We start from the raw sequence: 18,789 nt of genomic DNA, 5'->3' as shown, positions 1-18,789 counted from the left end.
TATTAATCTAAGCAACTCATAAGAACAAGATAATTCAAATCAAACTTTTTCATGTAATTAGTCTAAACCTTAAACTAATACAAAACATGAATCTATTGACAATTATCTTTGAAAATGGATTAGCATGAACATTACCACATCAAAAAACAAGTTTATAAGTTCAAAAACAACTTAGGGTAATGTTCCTAGTCCATTTCTAGCCAAAAACCTCGAAAATATGCTGTCTGGGGTCCAACTCGTCGAGTGCATGAACATAACTCGGCGAGTTGGATGCATTTTGCCTTGGACTCGTCGAGTCCCTTCATGGACTCGGCGAGTCTGCTGGGTAGACAGCAACAAAACTCGATTTTTCAGCTTCTATTGCAAGTATAACAAGAAAACAAGCCTAGGCTCTGATACCACTGTTGGGTTATGAGCATTCTAACACTCCTAAGTGTACATGCAACCCTAAATACCTTGGATCTATGTTTTCTCTATTATACATGCAAATATCCAAGGTATTATCCTAAACTAGCACACACAACTATCAATATAACAAGATAGAATACATACCTCTTTGATGGAGCTTGTCTTCATGAAGCTTGAGTGCCTAGTGCCCCAAGTGTGACACCTCAAATGGTTCACAATCATCAAAACACTTAGAATAACTTAGAGAGAATTCTACACTTCATGAAATCGGCTAGCCCTTTCTTACTCTCACTAGTGGCCGATTTTTCCTCAAGAATAAGATGCTTATATAGTTATACAATTAGGGTAAACCCTAATTGTCATGACTTTCCATTTCCTTGGATCCATGGGTTCAAATACACCATGGAGCATCCATGGAGCATCATATGAGTTTTGGCCCAACTAGATAATCCATGGAGCATTAGCCACTATACAAGTATGGATGATTTACACAATCAACCCATATATTTAATTAGTCTTCTTTTGATCACTCAATTAATGCTAGATTAATTCTTGATCAATACTAATTAAATAATCTCATTATTCTTATTATTAATATACCAGAACTTATAATATATTAATGACCATAAGTGTCTTATTTCTCTCATTTAGTCTATCCAAGTGCATGATGGTATGCAACCCAAATGGACCATGCCGGGTCGGGTCAAGTCTTACCAATTATAGTTATGGACTTAGACATTAATCCAACAAGAAGGACTCGTGGAGTTCATGAGGGAACTCGACGATTCGGGTCGTGCTGTCTCCTTTTAGTTTATGGTAGAACTCGACGAGTCTGTAGAGGGATTCGACGAGTTAATTTGCCAAGTCGCAGCTTTGAGTAGCATGATAGGACTCGATGAGTCGGAGGAACGAATCGGTGAGTTAGGTTGCGGTTTCAGGATTTATGAGTTAAAGAACTCGACGAGTTGAAAGGTTGACTCGACGAGTTGGTCAACCCAGAATGCTGACTTCGACCAGATCATTGACTTTAACCAGGGGTAAAATGGTCATTTTACCCTTACATGGATTTTCACTTTTCCGACTAAGTATTATTGTATAAAGTTAGCCGTGGAGCAGCCAACAAAGATTCCCTACGCACGAGTTCAGCATCTAGTTTGAGTGGTCAGTTTTCCTCTAATAGGAACGAGTTTAAGGCACCAATGTCGTCCCGTTTATGTATGTTAGCATATGCCGGACTTCAGTCCGATGTCGGGGTTAGTCCGATGTCGGGGTTAGCCCGATGTAGAGTATGTGTTCCGGGCTTCGGTCTGATGTCGGGGCGGACCCGAGAAGTGTTTATGTATGCTTGATGTCTTTGTGATTCATGCATGTTATGTGTTATGTGTTTCGGAGCTAGGTCCGATGTGACGATGTATGTTAGCTTATATGTGTTATGTGTTCCGGGCTTCGGTCCGATGCCGGGGGCAAGCTCGATGTATGTTATATGTTTATGTTATGTGTTTATGATATGTGTTATGCAGTGTGTATGTCGGGGTAAGCCTGATGTTGGGGCAAGCCTGATGTAGGTCGAGGCCCGATGCCAGGCGTGGTCTGATGCTGGGGTGAGCTTGATGCCGGGCAGGAGTCCGATGTCGGGTTCGACCCGATGCAACTGGGCGGAGTCCCAAAGTTGTATGTTATATATGATATGTTATGTGTATGATATGTGGTAGCTTGGGGGGTCTCATTAAGCTTTGTGTTTACAGTTTTCAGTTTTGGTTTCAAGTTCTGCTAGCAAAGGGAAGGACTTGGGGTGATCGCATGTCACACACACACCATAATTTTCTAGTCTATGATATTTCACCATGATATTTGATATAATATTTTGATACCTTGACATATATGATGATGTTTTTGAGATATATGGTTTACAATGTTTACTTGATGATGATATTTATGGTTTTAATAATGAATTAAAAACAAAATTTTTTGACCGTATTTTTGGGATGTTTCACATATTCTATGAGATTTTTTAAGTTGTCATTATTAAAAAAAAACTATTTAGGCGAGGTGTTCATGAGTTTTTTTTCCCCTTCCTAAATATACTCTTTTATGTCATTTAATATATATTCTAGCTAGCTTATTAGCTAGTTTTTATCAAACATTATTTTTTATTGGTTAGTACGCCAAACATAATTTAAATATGATTTTTTTTTTAATTTATGTTATTCATAACTAATATTGTTTTTAATTATAAATAGTTGGCTTTTTGAATAACCATAATTATTTCAACTATTGATGCCTAAGAACCAATATATAGAAAATAGAAAATGAATTTCGATAAAAAATAATAAATTTAAATATGGAGAAATGGTATTATACATACGTACAAACAAATAGTAACATGTAGAAGAAGCTATAAAAATACTTTTTGTAAAATATATAAAATGAAATAAAAAATATAATTTATAAAAACCAAGAAATTTTAGAAAACATACATAAAATACAGATAATAAAGTATTTGTAAAAAACTACTTTTTATATAAATGAGTTTCTATAAAACAATGTTGTAACAAAATAGATTTTTAAATAAATATATTTTTAATAAAAATATATAAAAAGAAAATTGTAAAAAAATTAAAAGGAAAAAAGTTTTGACCAAATAAATATTAAAAAGGAAATATAAGAAACCAATTTTATAATAAAAGGTAAAAAGATGGGTTAAAACCCTAAAAATCAAAAGTTAATGGTAAAGTTAATGGGAATGTTTTTTTTGTTAATATTGGAATTTAGAGATTTTAAGTTTGGAAAGAGGTTATATAAAAGAACCGTTGGAATGGAAGTCGAAAGGATCGAGTCGGTGAAATTGGCGCTTAATATAAAAGAATCTTTTCTTCTTCCCTCTTCCACTCTTCACTCATTCCGCTCGCTGCTCTCCAAACACCGCCGGAGATTCATCCCGCCCGTTCTCCGTCACTCCACTCTCTTGAGATCCTCGCACCCCAGTCCTTCGCAGCACACTCACAATCATGTCTATTATCCAACGAAATTATCAAGATCATTGTAAGTTTTCCTTCTTATTATTTTCCCTTCTCGTGCTTATTTTTAGTTCTCTAGGGTTTTTTTTCTCCAGTTTCGAGTTGAAATTTCCTCTGTATATATCATATATATGGATAAGAAAAGATCGAGGTTTAGTTCCTGCTTTTTTTTTTTTTAACTCTTTTTTCTTTTCTGAGTGGCGAGTTTTTTCTGTAAAATATGACTTCCTAAGTGCTCAAGTTCTATTGTAACATAAAATCATAATGAAACTACATACTATTTCTGTAGTTTTATCTATCTTATTAGGGTTTTATTATCTATATCTTTTTATTAGGTTTTTTGTTTTTTTTTTTTTAAAATATTCATTAAGCTTGTCTGGTAGGCTTATTTCAGAATGTGTTTCTGTGCTTTTGATGATTGTTTGATAATGTCTTGTGTGTTTGGATGATTTTTTGTTGGTTGTTTGAGAATGTATTTCAGATTCTGTCAGCATTCTTATGAATAACCAATTTTATCAGGTGATGACGATGTTCTAGTCAAATGTCTTTTTATGGGTGTGTGATCATGGAATACTTCATCTGCTAATGTTTATTCTGTTTCCTATTATGGATGTGCCCCTGTAAGATCGTCAAAAACCCAAAGAAACATTAATACTAGAAGCTATCTAAGCCCTAAGAGCCTAAGATTTGTAACATACCAAATATTTAACCTCTATCTGTTGCCTGGGAAATCAGTTGAAGCCTAAAATTCATATTTGAACTAAGAACTTGGTTAGGTTGAGATGATTATGTTGGGAGCTTAACCTATAAGTACCAAATGAAGTTCAGGAAATGATCCATTGAAAAGGATGCTAAAGCAGCGTTTGCTAACTCTGTTCCAGAAGTTGCACAGGTGGACTGAACTTACCTAATTTTCCTTTTTTATACATGTTCATATCAATTTATCTTTCTAATATTTGTTAAATGTACAGATACCTGAGATTCTTTGGGTGTCAAAGCAGATCAAGGAGAAGCTGAAATAAGTTGATCAAAATGGTAAATTCTTCTGGTAGCAAATAACAACTTTAAACAGTACAAAATGCAGCTTTATAATTTTAAGTAGACAACAGTATAATTCCTTTATGATATTTGGCATGCCATAAAATGTTACACATATTAAAATGGAACAAATGCCATAGGAACCAAATACATTCTGTTTTGTTGTTGTTAAGTGAAAATAAAATAATGGGTTTGATATTTAGCATGTCCAACTGGTTTTGGAAAAATTAAACTTATATCAGATTGTGTATTGTTCCTTATACAAGGCACATAACCCCTTTTTCTGTTTCATCAAGTGTTTTATCTATGATAGAAAATGCTTTCGTTTAGTGAAGACTTTAATCTATTTTTATGTTAAAAGTTCACTTAGTTTAAAAGTTATTGATGTGAAATTTATATCTAAATGATGCATTCTTGTGTTTGGGTTTTGGAGAGCATAAATCTAATTGCTTTCCTGGTCAACATTTTGGCTGTTTACTCAACAAAGAGGATGTGGATGAGGTTCTTTCTGAAAAAAAAACAATTTTATTTTAAACGTAAACACACTGCTATTATACATACAAGAATACAGTACAATTTTAGTGCATTTATTGGTAAAAGAAATGTAAGAACATTATTACTTTAGGTAAAATAATGTATAAATACGTTTTGCTATTATATGTAAAAAAAACAAAGTACATGTTACAGGTATAACTATCTATAAATATTAACTCTTAAACTTTTCTCAATTACAACAGTTAAAGGTTTACTCAACAAAGGGTTAATTCTTAATCAATATGTTATTTTTCTTTCCTACATTTTCTATTTATTTGGTTCATGGATTCCATAGAAATTTGAAAGAATGGGAATGGCAGATGTATTCAGTTGCAAATTTGGTTGACAAAATGGATTCCATCAAATTCCCTCAAAATCTGTATTCAAAGGATTTTATCATTCCTAGGGAAGATTTGAAATTCCATTATTTATTTCTTTATTAAAAAGATTAGTTACTGTTTGATTAATTATTTATTTGTACAGGACTACAGGTAGCAATAGCTATGAGTCTATGACCCTGTTTGTGTATTTCCATAAATACCCCTCTGTTCCTAAAACTTGTGCTTATTTATTATCTTCAGGAAATGATGGGATAAGCATGCTTCATTTTGAATAAAAAGAAAGATGCTGAATATTGCATTGAAAACGCCTTCAGCACTTATTTAGTATGCCTGGTAAATTTTTTACACAAGATATTTTGTTATTTAGTCGGATGTTCTATTTATTTAATTTTTTTTTTTTTACTTTTTATGTAGCGAATTGGGAAATCATAGAAAGGAAATGCCACAATGTGTGGTCATTGGTGGGTTTAAATGTATAAAACAAGTGGTCAATACAAAGAGGTAATAATCATTTCTCTTTTGTGAATAAAAATGTTGCATATGAGAATAATAAGATGATTGATATCACCCGAGTTGGTTAAGATAACAGCTAGCCTCAAAATCTATGTTAATTTTTTAAGGGAAATAACAATGTAGTTTTACTGATTTGTACAAAATACTTAAATTTTTACTCATAATGGCAACGTATTAATAGATTTTCTTCCAAAAACAACAATCTTTAACTTAACATGTTATTTTTTTGATTATTTTGGTTGATGGCAAGGGTATTTCAAGAAGAACAATTTGAAATCATTTCTTCCAAAAACAACAATCTTTAACTTAACGTATTTATAGATTTTCTTGATTAAGTTAAAGAGTTGTTTTGCTTTGTTTTCAGGGTGAAACAAGCCAAAATAAAAGATTAAACAACTTATTGAGCTATTATAGATTCAATTAGGGAAAGATAATTTATTGTTTGTATTTTTTACTCAATTAGAAAGAAATAGAAGTGTATTTTGTTTCTGTTTAGTTAAGTTAGGATGAATTTATTGTGTACAGGTCAAATAGCAATCTAATTCTTTACGAAAGATATTTGTTATTTAGTCAATTCTTTTATTTATTTGAAAAAGTATACTTTTTATTTAGGCAATTGAGACATCAGAGAATGGAAATGCCACATGGTGTGGTCTTTGGTTGGTTGAAATGTTAAAAACAAGTAGTCAAAATTCCTCTTTTTTGTATCTATGTGATTCGTGCATACAGAAATGTGCTTTTTATTTTTAAAGAAACAACATGGAGTCGGAAATATATTTGGGGATCGTGTCTATTTTCATGTAGGACAGTAAGTTAGATTGGTTGAAATTACGTTATTACCCTCTTTGGACTCATGTGGTATGTTTTTCTTTTTTGGAAGGAGTTGACAAATATAAATACTTTTTGAAAAATTAAAAGGTTATGGGATGTGTGTAGACTTGAATTTTATCATTCCTTGGGAAGATTTGAAGTTCCATTCTTCATTAAAAAGACTACATTATTATTTATTCAGTAAATAGCAAGTTCTATTTTATTTTATTAAAAAAAGTCACTAAAGGGTGTTTCGGTCATTTAACATAATTTTCACTTCAATTCTTTAGATAGATTTGCAAACTAAACTCAAAACAACAAATGAATGGAATCAAATCCTTTCCATTTCCTGTCAAACCATGACATGGCAGAATCCCATTCCGTTGACAAATTCCATTAATTTTAAAAATATTCTGTGAACCAAAAGTTCCTTTACATCAGTATGACAGTAATTGCTATTTTTGTTTTTTTGTTTTTTAATTATTTTTAAATTCCAATTCCTTTGACAGACTCCATAAATTACTCTGCAACAAGAAAAGTTTTTAGAAACCAAATAAACAACTTATGTTATGGTGGAAAAAAGAAAAAGAAACATCAAGGTGTATGTTTTTAATCTTAACACTATAAAAACACTTGATGATTTTTTGTTCTTATTTAGTTTTACTGTTGATGTTTAAAGGTACACTTTTAGTTCCATTGAATCTCAAATAAGAGTGTAGTGTTGAGTATACTTTATCGACGGACTGGAGTGGCTAATTGTTGATCATGCATCACTATCCCTTTATATGACACACTTGGTTTGTCTCCCCATTATACTTATCAAAGTGGTAAACCATCTTTCTTTTTTGCTTTAAATGTATTAAACTACAGGTAATGCCCAATCTTACAGGTCCAGTTGCTGATGGAAGAGATGACATTATTAGCTTATTTGTATCACACATTTTCAGAACTTATTATTCAGGTAACTTCAAGTACTTTTGTTGAATCATAGTTTAGTGTTGGACTTTTCACTATCTCTGTGTTGTTATAATGATAACAGACTTAATCATCTCCAATAACACGAGTCAATCAATCTTTCATGATTTCTGCCATTTTGATTACTAATTTAACGGTGCTAATAACTTAAAGGTCACAATTTACAAAACTTTCTTCAATACTTTAAGGAATATAATCTGTGTGATATTATCTTAAAGTGTAAGTTATTTTTAGGGCTAATTGCAATAAATAACAACCTTCTTTCATTTATTTGTGTTTTATAGCAGCATCCTAGTTTCATTTTTCTTTGTATTACAGCATTTTCTTATTAAGACATTGCACTTTGAAAATTTTACCCAATTATAGCATTGTACTTTTAACTGTTTTTTTTATTAGGTCCTTATACTTTTAGATGTCTACCCAATTATAGCATTGTACTCTCATATCTTTTTCTTATTAGGGCATTTCTCTTTGAAAACTCTACCTAATTTTACCACAAAAGGGTGTGTCTATTATCATGGAATGATGAAAAATCTGCAAAAATGTCAATCGATAACATAACCTCAAAATTTTGACTTTGTTGATTTCAAAATCACTTAGTAGTTTGTCAAAGTGTAAGATTTGAGAAACCCATGTTTGATTTCATGTGTAGATACCTACCCTTGTTCACTACATATATTATTTTACAATATTTGAATTACATTTTGACACCAGATATCTACACTGATGCACTTAAATTCAAAATAATTTGAAGTAAATTAGGGGTTCATTCTGTTTCAGAAGCAAACCAAGGTGAAAAACAACATACACACAAATTTATGTTCTTTGGTTCTTCAAATCCATTTCATTCCATTTTGTTTATACTAATTCTAAACTTTTTAATCATATCCAGTCTAATAGTTTCCAAAGGGGGACATTTCCATCAGCTGTATATATAGCTTCCTCATATTCTTGTAGCTAAAAGATGTGATCAAAGGTTTATTCTTTTTAGGGAAGCTACAATAACTGGGACACCAACAGTTTCTTTTTCTTATTCAGTTATGCTTTTTTTTTTTTTGCCTTTAAAAGTTGAATCTGTTCTTTCCACGTATGCCTTTATGATAATGATTTTATTGTTTTTATTTACATCATGACAAAACGGTTGTTTCTTTTTTACTTAATGGGTACTGTATTTTCATTCGTGTAGGACAACTTGAAACTGTTGGATGACATGCAGTTTTCCATGATTATATGATGGATATGATAAATATATGTATGTATTTTATAATCAGTTAGGCTTATTGATGCTCAGTTAGGTGTGTGGTTATTGCAGTGAAGTCATCTAGTGGTCTGAAAAAAAGACTGTTTAATGCAAAGAGGAAAGCATTACTTAAAGGTAACTGTTTACAAAAATAGATGATAAATATATGTAATTTGGTTTTTCTATACTTTATAAAGAATATAATCTGTCTGTCTGATATTATCTTTCAGGCAAGAATGCATCTTCTATGTGTGACAAATTCCATTCATTTTAAAAATATTCTATGATCCACAAGTAATTGCTATTTTTTTTTTAATTCCAATTCCTTAGACAGATTAGATTCATTACTCTGCAACAAGAAAAGGTTTTAGAAACCAAATAAACAACTAACTTATGGTGGAAAAAATAGAGAAAAGAAGATGCATCCGAGAATCAAGGTGTATGTTTTTACCCTTAACAATAAAAACACTGATGGTTTTTATGTTTTTATTTAGTTTTTCTCTTGATGTTTAATGGTATAATTTTAGTTCCATTGAATCTCAAATAAGGGTGTTGTGTTGGGTTATTATGAAATTGCTTTTTTTAAATTACCACCTTCTATCCACTGATTACAAGCTGACAAAGCATCGAAACGATATGCAGGAGTACATGTAACTATTGCTATGAGTGTATGACCCTGTTTGTGTATTTCCAGAAATACCCCTCTGTTCCCAAAACCTGTGTCTATTCATTATCTTGATTGGATTAACATACTTGATGTTGAATCAACGAAAAAAAACGATGTTGAATATTTGGAAAACGTATTATTCAGGTAACTTTAAGTCCTTTTGTTGAATCACAGTTTAGTGGTGGACTTTTCACTATCTCTGTCTTGTTATAATGATAACAGACTTAAACATCTCCAATAACACGAGTCAATCAATCTTTCATGATTTCTGCCATTTTGATTACTGATTTAATGGTAATAACTTAAAGGTAACAATTTACAAAACTTTCTTCAATACTTTAAGGAGTATAATCTGTGTGTAATTATCTTAAAGTGTAAGTTATTTTTAGGGCTAATTGCATTTAATAACAACCTTCTTTCATTCGTTTGTTTTTTATAGCAGCATCCTAGATTCATTTTTCTTTGTATTACATTATTATTGTCCTTTCAGCTTTTTCTTATTAAGACATTTCACTTTGAAAATTTACCCAATTATAGCATTGTACTTTTAACTGTTTTTTTTTGTTAGGTCCTTACTTTTAGATGTCTACCCAATTATAGCTTTGTACTTTAATATCTTTTTCTTATTAGGGCATTATTCTTTGAAAACTTTACCCAATTTTAGCACTGTACTTCCAATTTTTTTTTTCTTATAATTTGAATAATCTACCGATTTATAGCTATATAACTTGTTATGAATGAGAACAATTTTCTGATTCTCTCTCTCTCTCTCTCTCTAACTGTGGTTTTGTTGATCATTTGATAATGTTTTGCGTGTTTGGACGTGTTTGGATGGGTTTTGTTGGTTGTATGAGAATGTATTGTTGGTAACTGTTCCTAAGGTTAAATCAGAACAATATTCCTTGTTCTTCTCTTTAATACATCCATGTATTACATTTCTTATTTACTCTTTTTAATCACTTTCGTTCAAGGCTTTGTGCATTCTCACCATGTTTGGATGGTTGTTTTCTAGCATTTCTTGCAAAGGGGCTGCCTTTTTCTACAATGATGAAAAAATCATCAAAATTTTCAGGCCATAACATAACCCCAAAATTTTGACTTCTCTTGATTTCAAAATCAGTTATTATTTTGTCAAAGCATAAAATTTGAAAAAACCCATGTTTGATTTCATGTGTAGGTACCTACCCTTGGTCACTACATATATTATTTTACAATATTTGAATTACATTTTGACACCAGGTATCTACACTGATGCACTTAAATTCAAAATAATATGAAGTTAATTTGGGTTCATTCTGTTTCAGAAGCAATCAAGGTGAAAAGCAACATACACACAAATTTATGTTCTTTGGTTGTTCAAAACTTCAAATCCATTTCATTCCATTTGTTTATACTAATTCTAAACTTTCTTCATATTCTTGTAGCTACAAGCTGTGATCAAAGGTATATTCTTTTTAAGGAAGTAACAACCCAAGCATCACCCTTTTCTTTTCATCAACCAAAACCAGATGATGTTTGTTGCTACAATATGTTATACAACTGGGACACCAAAGGTTTCTATTTCTTATACACTTATGCTTTTTCTTTGCCTTTAATGTCTATCAAAGTTAAATCTGTTCTTTCCACATATGCCTTTATGATAATGATTTTATTGTACTTAATCATATCACGACAAAACGGTTGTTTCTGTTTAACTTAATGGGCACTGTATATTCATTTTTGTAGGACAACTTGAAACTGTTGGATGACATGCAGTTTTCCTTGATAAATATATGTATTTTATAATCAGTTAGGCTTATTGTGTCTCAGTTAGGTGTGTGGTTATTGCAGTGAAGTCATCTGGTGGTCTGAAAGAAAAGACTGTTTACAAAAATTTATGATAAATATATGTATTTTGGCTTTCTATACTTTATAAAGAATATAATCTGTCTGTCTGATATTATCTTTCAGGCAAGAATGCATCTTCTATGTGTGACAGATTAGTACTTAACAAAATAAAAGACAAACTTGGCCATCATCCTTGTTTCCTGATGTCATATATTTTCTTAAAGTGTAAGTTATTTTTAGGACTAAATTCATCCAACTCAATCAATATGCCACAGAGAGGATCAATGGGCGTTTGAAGTTGATCAAGTAAAAAGGCTCTTCACTATTTATGGTGATGTCCTATTTTGTAATGTATGTTCTATATCAGAAGTTACACAGGTGGATTGAACTTACTTAATTTTCCCTTTTTATGCATGCATGTTCATATCAGTTTATCTTTCTAATATTCTGATTTGTTATAGGTGCAGATTAAGGAGAAGCAGAAAGAAGTTAATTGAAACAGTAAATTCTTTTGGTAGCAATTAACAATTTTAAAGAGTACAAAATGCAACTTTATAATTTTAACTAGACAATATTACAGTTATTCCTTTATGATATTTGGCATGCCATAAAGTAATACATGTCTTATATAACTAGTGGTTAATAAATAAAATCTTTTTTTTAGTAAATAGCAATCCTATTAATTTATATAAAGAAAATGACTAAAGGGAGTTTTGGTCATTTAACATAATTTTCATTTTAATTTTTTTTGATAGATTTGCAAACTAAATAAGAAACAACAAATGAATGGAATCTAAATCCTTTTCATTTGCTGTCAACCATATACATGATGGATTCCAAGGATTCCAATTCCTTTGAAAAATTTCATTCATTACTTTGCAACAAGAAAAGGTTTAAGAAACTGAATAAAGAACTTATATGGTGGAGAAAAAGAAAAGAAGTTACCTTTGAGAATCAAAGTGTATGCTTTTACCCTTAACTTAATAAAGTCCTTCATGCTTTATATGTTCTAATTTAGTTTTTTTTTGTTATTGTTTAAGAAACGGTATGCAGGTGTACAGCTAGCTATAGCTATGAGTCTGTGACTGTGTTTATATTCCCAAAACTACCCTCTGTTTGTTTAGTATTCCTGGTAATTCCTTACAAAAGATGTTTGTTATTTATTCAATTTATTTATTTCTTTAAAAAGTGTGCTTTTATTTAGAGGGAAGGGAAATGCCACATAGTGTGGTCTTTGGTGGGTTGAAATGTTAAAAACAAGTGGTCAATATAAAGAGGTAATAATCAGTTCACTTTTGTAAAAAAATATATTGTATATGAGAATTTTGTTAAAAGAACCTCAAATAAGGAACAACATGGACGTAAAATGTTACAAGAACCTCAAATAAGGACCCAAATTCATAAATTTGCTATGATCAGGGACCAAAAGTGTATTTTAGTCTTGTTTCTAGGCTTGTGTGCTTTATATCCATTTTCATATATGACAGTAAGGTAGTTGTAAATGAGTTATTAGAGTTTGATGTAATATGCCAAATTGGTTGAAATTACGTTATTGCCCTTTTCGGATCCAAGTGGTTTGCTTTTCCTAGAATGAAACATATGTTGGAAATTGTGGCTTGTAGTCATCAATCAAAGCTAATGCAAGAACATTGTTGCATTTGTAGTACAGAATGAATCACAACATCAAGCTAAAGAAGTTGATGAATTCCTACTCTGATAAAACTCCTGATGAGGCAAGTTGTTTTTCATAGTTTAACAGAGTATAAGTACTGTTTTTTCATTGTTTAGTAGTCTCTTTAAAAATTAAAAGGTTATGGGTTGTGCAGTTTTATAATTACAATAATGTTTAAAGGACAATATCATTTTCCCTTTTTGAAAATTGCAGAACTGGGGTCTATGAATGAATCTTCATTGGTTTAAATCTAGTCATGTAATGCTTCTGTTTTCATTTCAAATTAAAATTATTTAACTTTTTCTATTAATAATGTCAACAAGAGAGGCGGAGATGATGGATATCACCCAAATTGGTTAGGATAACAGCAAGCGTTAAAACTTATGGTAACTTTTTAAAGAAAATTTTGTTTTATGTTTTTATGATTTTCTTACTTGTTGGTCATTAGTAGGTAAATAAAGCACTATAATCGGTAAAATGGTAAAATTTTAGTGTTTTTATGGATTTCACCTTCTGAATATTTACCAAAAAATTATTGTTTAGCTGTAGATTGTTCTTCTTTGCACTTTAGGTGTTTGATGGAATGTCTTGATTAAGTTAAAGAGTTGATTTGCTTTATTTTGAAGGTGAAAATGTTATTGGATTAAATTATGTAGAGAGAAGTACATAATCACAAGTCAAATTAAAATATTCTTATGAATAACCAATTTTATCAGATGATGATGATGTTCTATTCAAATCTCTTTTTATGAGTGTGTGATCATGGAATACTTCATTAGCTAATGTTTATTCTGTTGCCTGGGAAATCAGTTGAAGCCTAAAATTCAAATTTGAACTAGGATATTGGTTAGATTGAGATTATTATGTTGGGAGATTAACCTATAAGTACCAAATGAAGTTAAGGAAATGTTCCATTGAAAAGGATGCTAAAGTAGCTTTTGCTAACAATGTTTCAGAAGCTACACAGGTGGACTGAACTTACCTATTTTTCCCTTTTTTATACATGTTCATATCAGTTTATCTTTCTAATAGTTGTTGAACTCACAGATACCTGAGATTCTTTGGTTGCCAAAGCAGATTAAAGAGAAGCTGAAAGAAGTTACATATATTAAAATGGAACAAATGCCATAGGAACCAAATACATTTTGTTTTGTTGTTGTAAAGTGCAAATAAAATAATGGGTTTGATATTTAGCATGTCCAACTGATTTTGGAAAAAAAAACTCATATCAGATTGTGTTATGTTCCTTATATAAGGCACATAACCCCTGTTTCTGTTTCATCAAGTGTTGCACTGATAAAGTGCTACCTGGATATTGATGTCCGATTTGTGTCTATTTTATCTATGATTGACTTGATAGAAAATGCTTTCGTTTAGTAAAGACTTTAATATATTTTTATGTTAAAAGTTCACTTAGTTTAAAAGTTGTTGATGTGAAATTCATATCTAAATGATGCTTTCTTGTGTTTGGGTTTTGGAGAGCATAAATCTATTTATATGTTGTTATTTAGTTTTCATGTTATTGTTTATAGATACACTTTTAGTTCCATTGAATCTCAAATAAGGGTGTTGTGTTGGGTGTACTTTTTAAACAGACTGGAGTGGCTAATAGTTGATCATAAATATTCATACAGGTAATGCCTGATCATCTTTCTTTATGCTTTAGATGTATTAAACTACTACAGGTAATGCCCAATCTTACAGGTCCAGTTGCTGATGGAAGAGATGGCATTATTAGCTTATTTGTATCACACATTTTCAGAACTTATTATTCAGGTACTTCAAGTCTTTTTGTTCAATCACAATTTAGTGTTTGACTTTTCACTAATTCTGTCTTGTTATCATGATAACAAACTTAAACATCTCCAATAACATGAGTCAGTATTTCAAGACTTTTGCCATTTTGATTACTTATTTAATGGTGTTAATAACTTAAACAACTTATCGAGCTATTAGAGATTCAACTAGGGAAAGATAATTTATTGTTTGTAGATTTAACTCAAATTAGAAATAGACCTGTATTTTAGATCTAACTAAAAGTTGCATATAAAGTTGTGTGTGTTTTTTTTTTTTTTTTAATTAAGATAGGATAAATTTGGCGTGTTGTTGATTTCCAACCAACTACTGTATAATTTGCATATCTGAAAGAGTTTTTTGATTGTCATTGCTACAAAAATATGTGAACTTATGTTTGTATTTTTCTTTCTGCAGGATTTAGAGATTAAAATTTGATTTTTGGGGCATAAGGTCATCAAATGCTTAAATCTTAATCAAATGAGGTGTTGTGATTTTTTGTGGGCTTGTATATGTCATCACCTCTCTTCCTATTTGCTAAATTTAAAGATTAAAGAACACAAGCTCTTTGTTAGGTCAAAACAGTGTATCCTGTTTTTTTGTATGTTTAGAGCTTGTTGTAGTCCACTAGTTGAGGTATAAATTAATCTATCTGTCTACATGTTCACAACATTCATCACATGTTACAATGCTGAGGTATAAGTTTATCTGATTAGTTTTAGTTGTTTGATTTAAAACTCTTAGAAAGGGTTTTTTTTTTTTTTTTTTTTTTTTTTTTCATTCAAGTAGTTGACAAAGGAGTGGTTATTACTGATGCATAGATCCATCATCCATCACCTATAGAAACTATACCCATCTGTAAGTTTTTTTACCTAAATATATTGTGTGAAAGTTATACACAGTTGTAAGAGTTTAAATTTTATCATTTTAAAATGATGTTGTTACAAAGGTTTCTATTTCTTATTCACTTATTTATTTATTTATTTTCTTTTCAAGTCTACCAAAACTGAATCTTTTCTTATCTTAAGTGGAAAATTTTCCTTTGTTACATGGTTTTTCTGTAGTTTTGTTGATCGTTTCATTGGGGTTTTCTTCTCAATCTTTTCATTGTTTTTTTTTTTCTCTCTCTAAAATCTGATTTTGACAATGTCTCGTAGGCTTTTTTCAGAATGTGTTTCTTTAATTTTGTTGATCATTTATTACTGTTTTGCATGTTTGGATGGGTTTTGAGAATGTAGCTCAGATTCTCACATTTACCAAATCAGACCAATACTAGTTTTTATTCTCTTTAACATATTCATGTGTTTATTCTTTTTAATCAATTTCTTTCAGGGCTTTGTGCATGCTCACACTGTGCTGTGAGGTTCATTATTATCATGGAAGGATGAAAAAATCTTCAAAATTTTCACATCAGTCAAATAACATAACCCCAAAATTTTGTCTTTGTTGATTTCAAAATCAGTTATTTGAACCACAAGTTTGCTTACATTAGTATGACATTAATTGCTATTCTTAATTCCAATTCCTTTAACAGATTCCATTCATTACTCTGAAACAAGAAATGGTTCTAGAAACCAAATAAACAACTAACTTATGGTGGAGAAAAGGAAAAGAAGATGCCCCTGAGAATCAAAGTGTATGTTTTTACCCTTAACACTATAAAACCCTTCACACTTTTTATGTTCTTATTTAGTTTTCATGTTATTGTTTTAAGGTACACTTTTAGTCCCATTGAATCTCAAATAAGTGTGTTGTGTTTGGGTGATTATGAACTTGCTTTATCAAAGTACTGCCTTCTATCCACTGATTACAAGCTGACAAAACTTGGAAACGATATGCAGGTGTACAAGTAGCTATAGCTATGAGTGTATGACACTGTTTGTGTATTTCCAGAAATACCCCTCTGTTCGTGTTTTTTTTTTTTATCTTGATGGGATTAACATACTTGATGTTGAATATTTGGAAAACACCTTCAGCACTTATTTAGGACACCTGGTAATTCTTTACAAAAAGATATTTGTTATTTGGTCAACTCTTTTATTTATTTAAAATAAAAAAAATGTGCTTTTATTTATGGAATTAGGACATCAAGGAAGGGAAATGTTAAATAGAGGGGCTGAAATGTTAAAAGTGGTCAAATAAAAGAGGGGCTGTTGTTTATCTTTGTATCTCTTGTGAGATAATAATCATTTCTTAGCTGCCAATGAAAATATTATATATGAAAATTTTGCAAATATAGTTCAATTATTTTTGCAGTACCCTCTTATTTCATCTTAATCCTTTAATAGATATTTTTGTTTTACTGTTCTTATTTAATAGATAATTTTACATTTTTGGTTCCTGGGTGTAGCTGATCGTTTCAGTTTTGGTCCTTCTTTGAGGTTTATGATATATATATATTTTAAATTATTGTTCAAAGTAAAATGACAATCTTTTTGGGACCAAAATTACAATAATCAGCTATTCTTACTTGGAACAGGGACCATAAATGTTACACGTCAAATTCATCAGGGACCAAAAGTGTATTTTACTCTTCTTTTTAAACAAGTTTCGCCTTTTTGTATCGGATAAAACGTTCGACGTGTACAGGTAGAAATGTTTTATTTTTGTTTTTAAAGGAACAACATGGAGTCATATTTAGGATCATGTCCAGTTTTATACAGGACAGTAAATTAGCTGTAAATGAGTTATTAAAGTTTGATATAAATAAGACACCAAATTGTTTTGAAATTACGTTATTACCCTCTTCAGACACAGGTAGGGGTTGATGTGGCAATGAAGCCTAATATATGTTGGAAATTATTTTTCATTGTTTAATATAATTGCAACTACTCTGTCTTGTTATCATGTTAACATACTTAAACATCTCCAATAACATGAGTCAATCAATCTTTCATGATTTCTACCATTTTGATTACCGATTTATTTTCCGTATGAATTGGTGCTCTTTTCGTCCACCAAAACCAGATGATGTTTGTTGCTACAATATGTTATACACCAAAGGTTTCTATTTCTTATTCACTTATTCCTTTATATTTCTTTTCTTTTCAATCTACCAAAGTTGAATCTTTTCTTTCCACTTATTCCTTTTTTTTTCTGACATGGTAATCTGTGTGATATTATCTTTCAGGCAAGAATGCATCTCCTATGTATATACTAAAAAAAATGAAACTAGAATTTTCTTAAAGTGTTGAGTTATTTTTAAGGCTAAATGCAATAAATAACAACTTGCTTTCATTTCTTTGTGTTGTATAGCATCCTAGTTTCATTTTTTTTTCTATTCATGTCGTATTACTTTATTTTAATGTTTAGTAACTGTTTCATAAATAAAACATTTTTTCAGTGACTAGCAATCCTGTCATTCTTCAAAAAGAAAATAACTAAAATGTGGAATCGAAACCCTTTCCATTTTCTGTCAACCATACACATGATGGATATCATTTCCTTTGATGAATTTTATTCATTACTGCAACAAGAAAAGGTTTTAGAAACTAAATAAAGAACTTATGAAAAAGAAAAAGAAAAAAAGATGCCCCCAAGAATCACCCTTGACACTATAAAGAAGGTTGTTGGTTGATTTGCCTTCATGGAAACGATATGCAGGTGTACAGGTATCTTTAGTTATGAGTCTTTGACCCTGTTTGTGTATTTCCAGAAATACCCCTCTGTCTCTAAAACTTGTGTTTTATTTATTATCTTCAGGAAAAGATGAAGTTGTATTGCATTTAGCCCCATAATAATGTTTAGAGCTTGTTGTAGTCCACCATAAAAAACTGTTTGTCTTTATTGTTTAATTTTTTGAATTGTGAATATAAGATTACAAAGAAACTAATTATACACTTCAACCCTACATACAGGGTACTACACAAGTTCAAATTGCATCAGATGTTCTCTACAACCAAATGTTGAGGTATAAATTAACTTATCTGTTTACATGTTCACAACATTCGTCA

General features: G+C 30.6%; 2 long non-coding RNA genes across 2 annotated transcripts; both read left to right on the top strand.

Annotated features, from left to right (window-relative positions):
* The first annotated feature begins 3,950 nt into the window (after positions 1-3,950).
* On the top strand, positions 3,951-5,825 carry LOC145046119 (uncharacterized). Its single transcript, XR_013681957.1, has 4 exons — positions 3,951-4,317; positions 4,397-4,460; positions 5,579-5,671; positions 5,753-5,825. It is a non-coding gene; the product is annotated as an uncharacterized LOC145046119 (long non-coding RNA).
* A 1,539-nt stretch (positions 5,826-7,364) lies between these two features.
* Positions 7,365-9,078, top strand: LOC145047630 (uncharacterized). The gene is made up of 3 exons (XR_013682297.1): positions 7,365-7,458; positions 7,551-7,622; positions 8,949-9,078. It is a non-coding gene; the product is annotated as an uncharacterized LOC145047630 (long non-coding RNA).
* Positions 9,079-18,789: the final 9,711 nt, after the last annotated feature.

The sequence above is a fragment of the Lactuca saligna genome, chromosome 5 (genome assembly GCF_052625555.1).
Source record: "Lactuca saligna cultivar CGN05327 chromosome 5, ASM5262555v1, whole genome shotgun sequence".
In the NCBI taxonomy this organism is placed as follows: domain Eukaryota; kingdom Viridiplantae; phylum Streptophyta; class Magnoliopsida; order Asterales; family Asteraceae; genus Lactuca; species Lactuca saligna.
The sequence above is the reverse complement of the archived record's forward strand: the minus strand, read 5'-3'. Positions and strand labels throughout refer to the sequence as shown.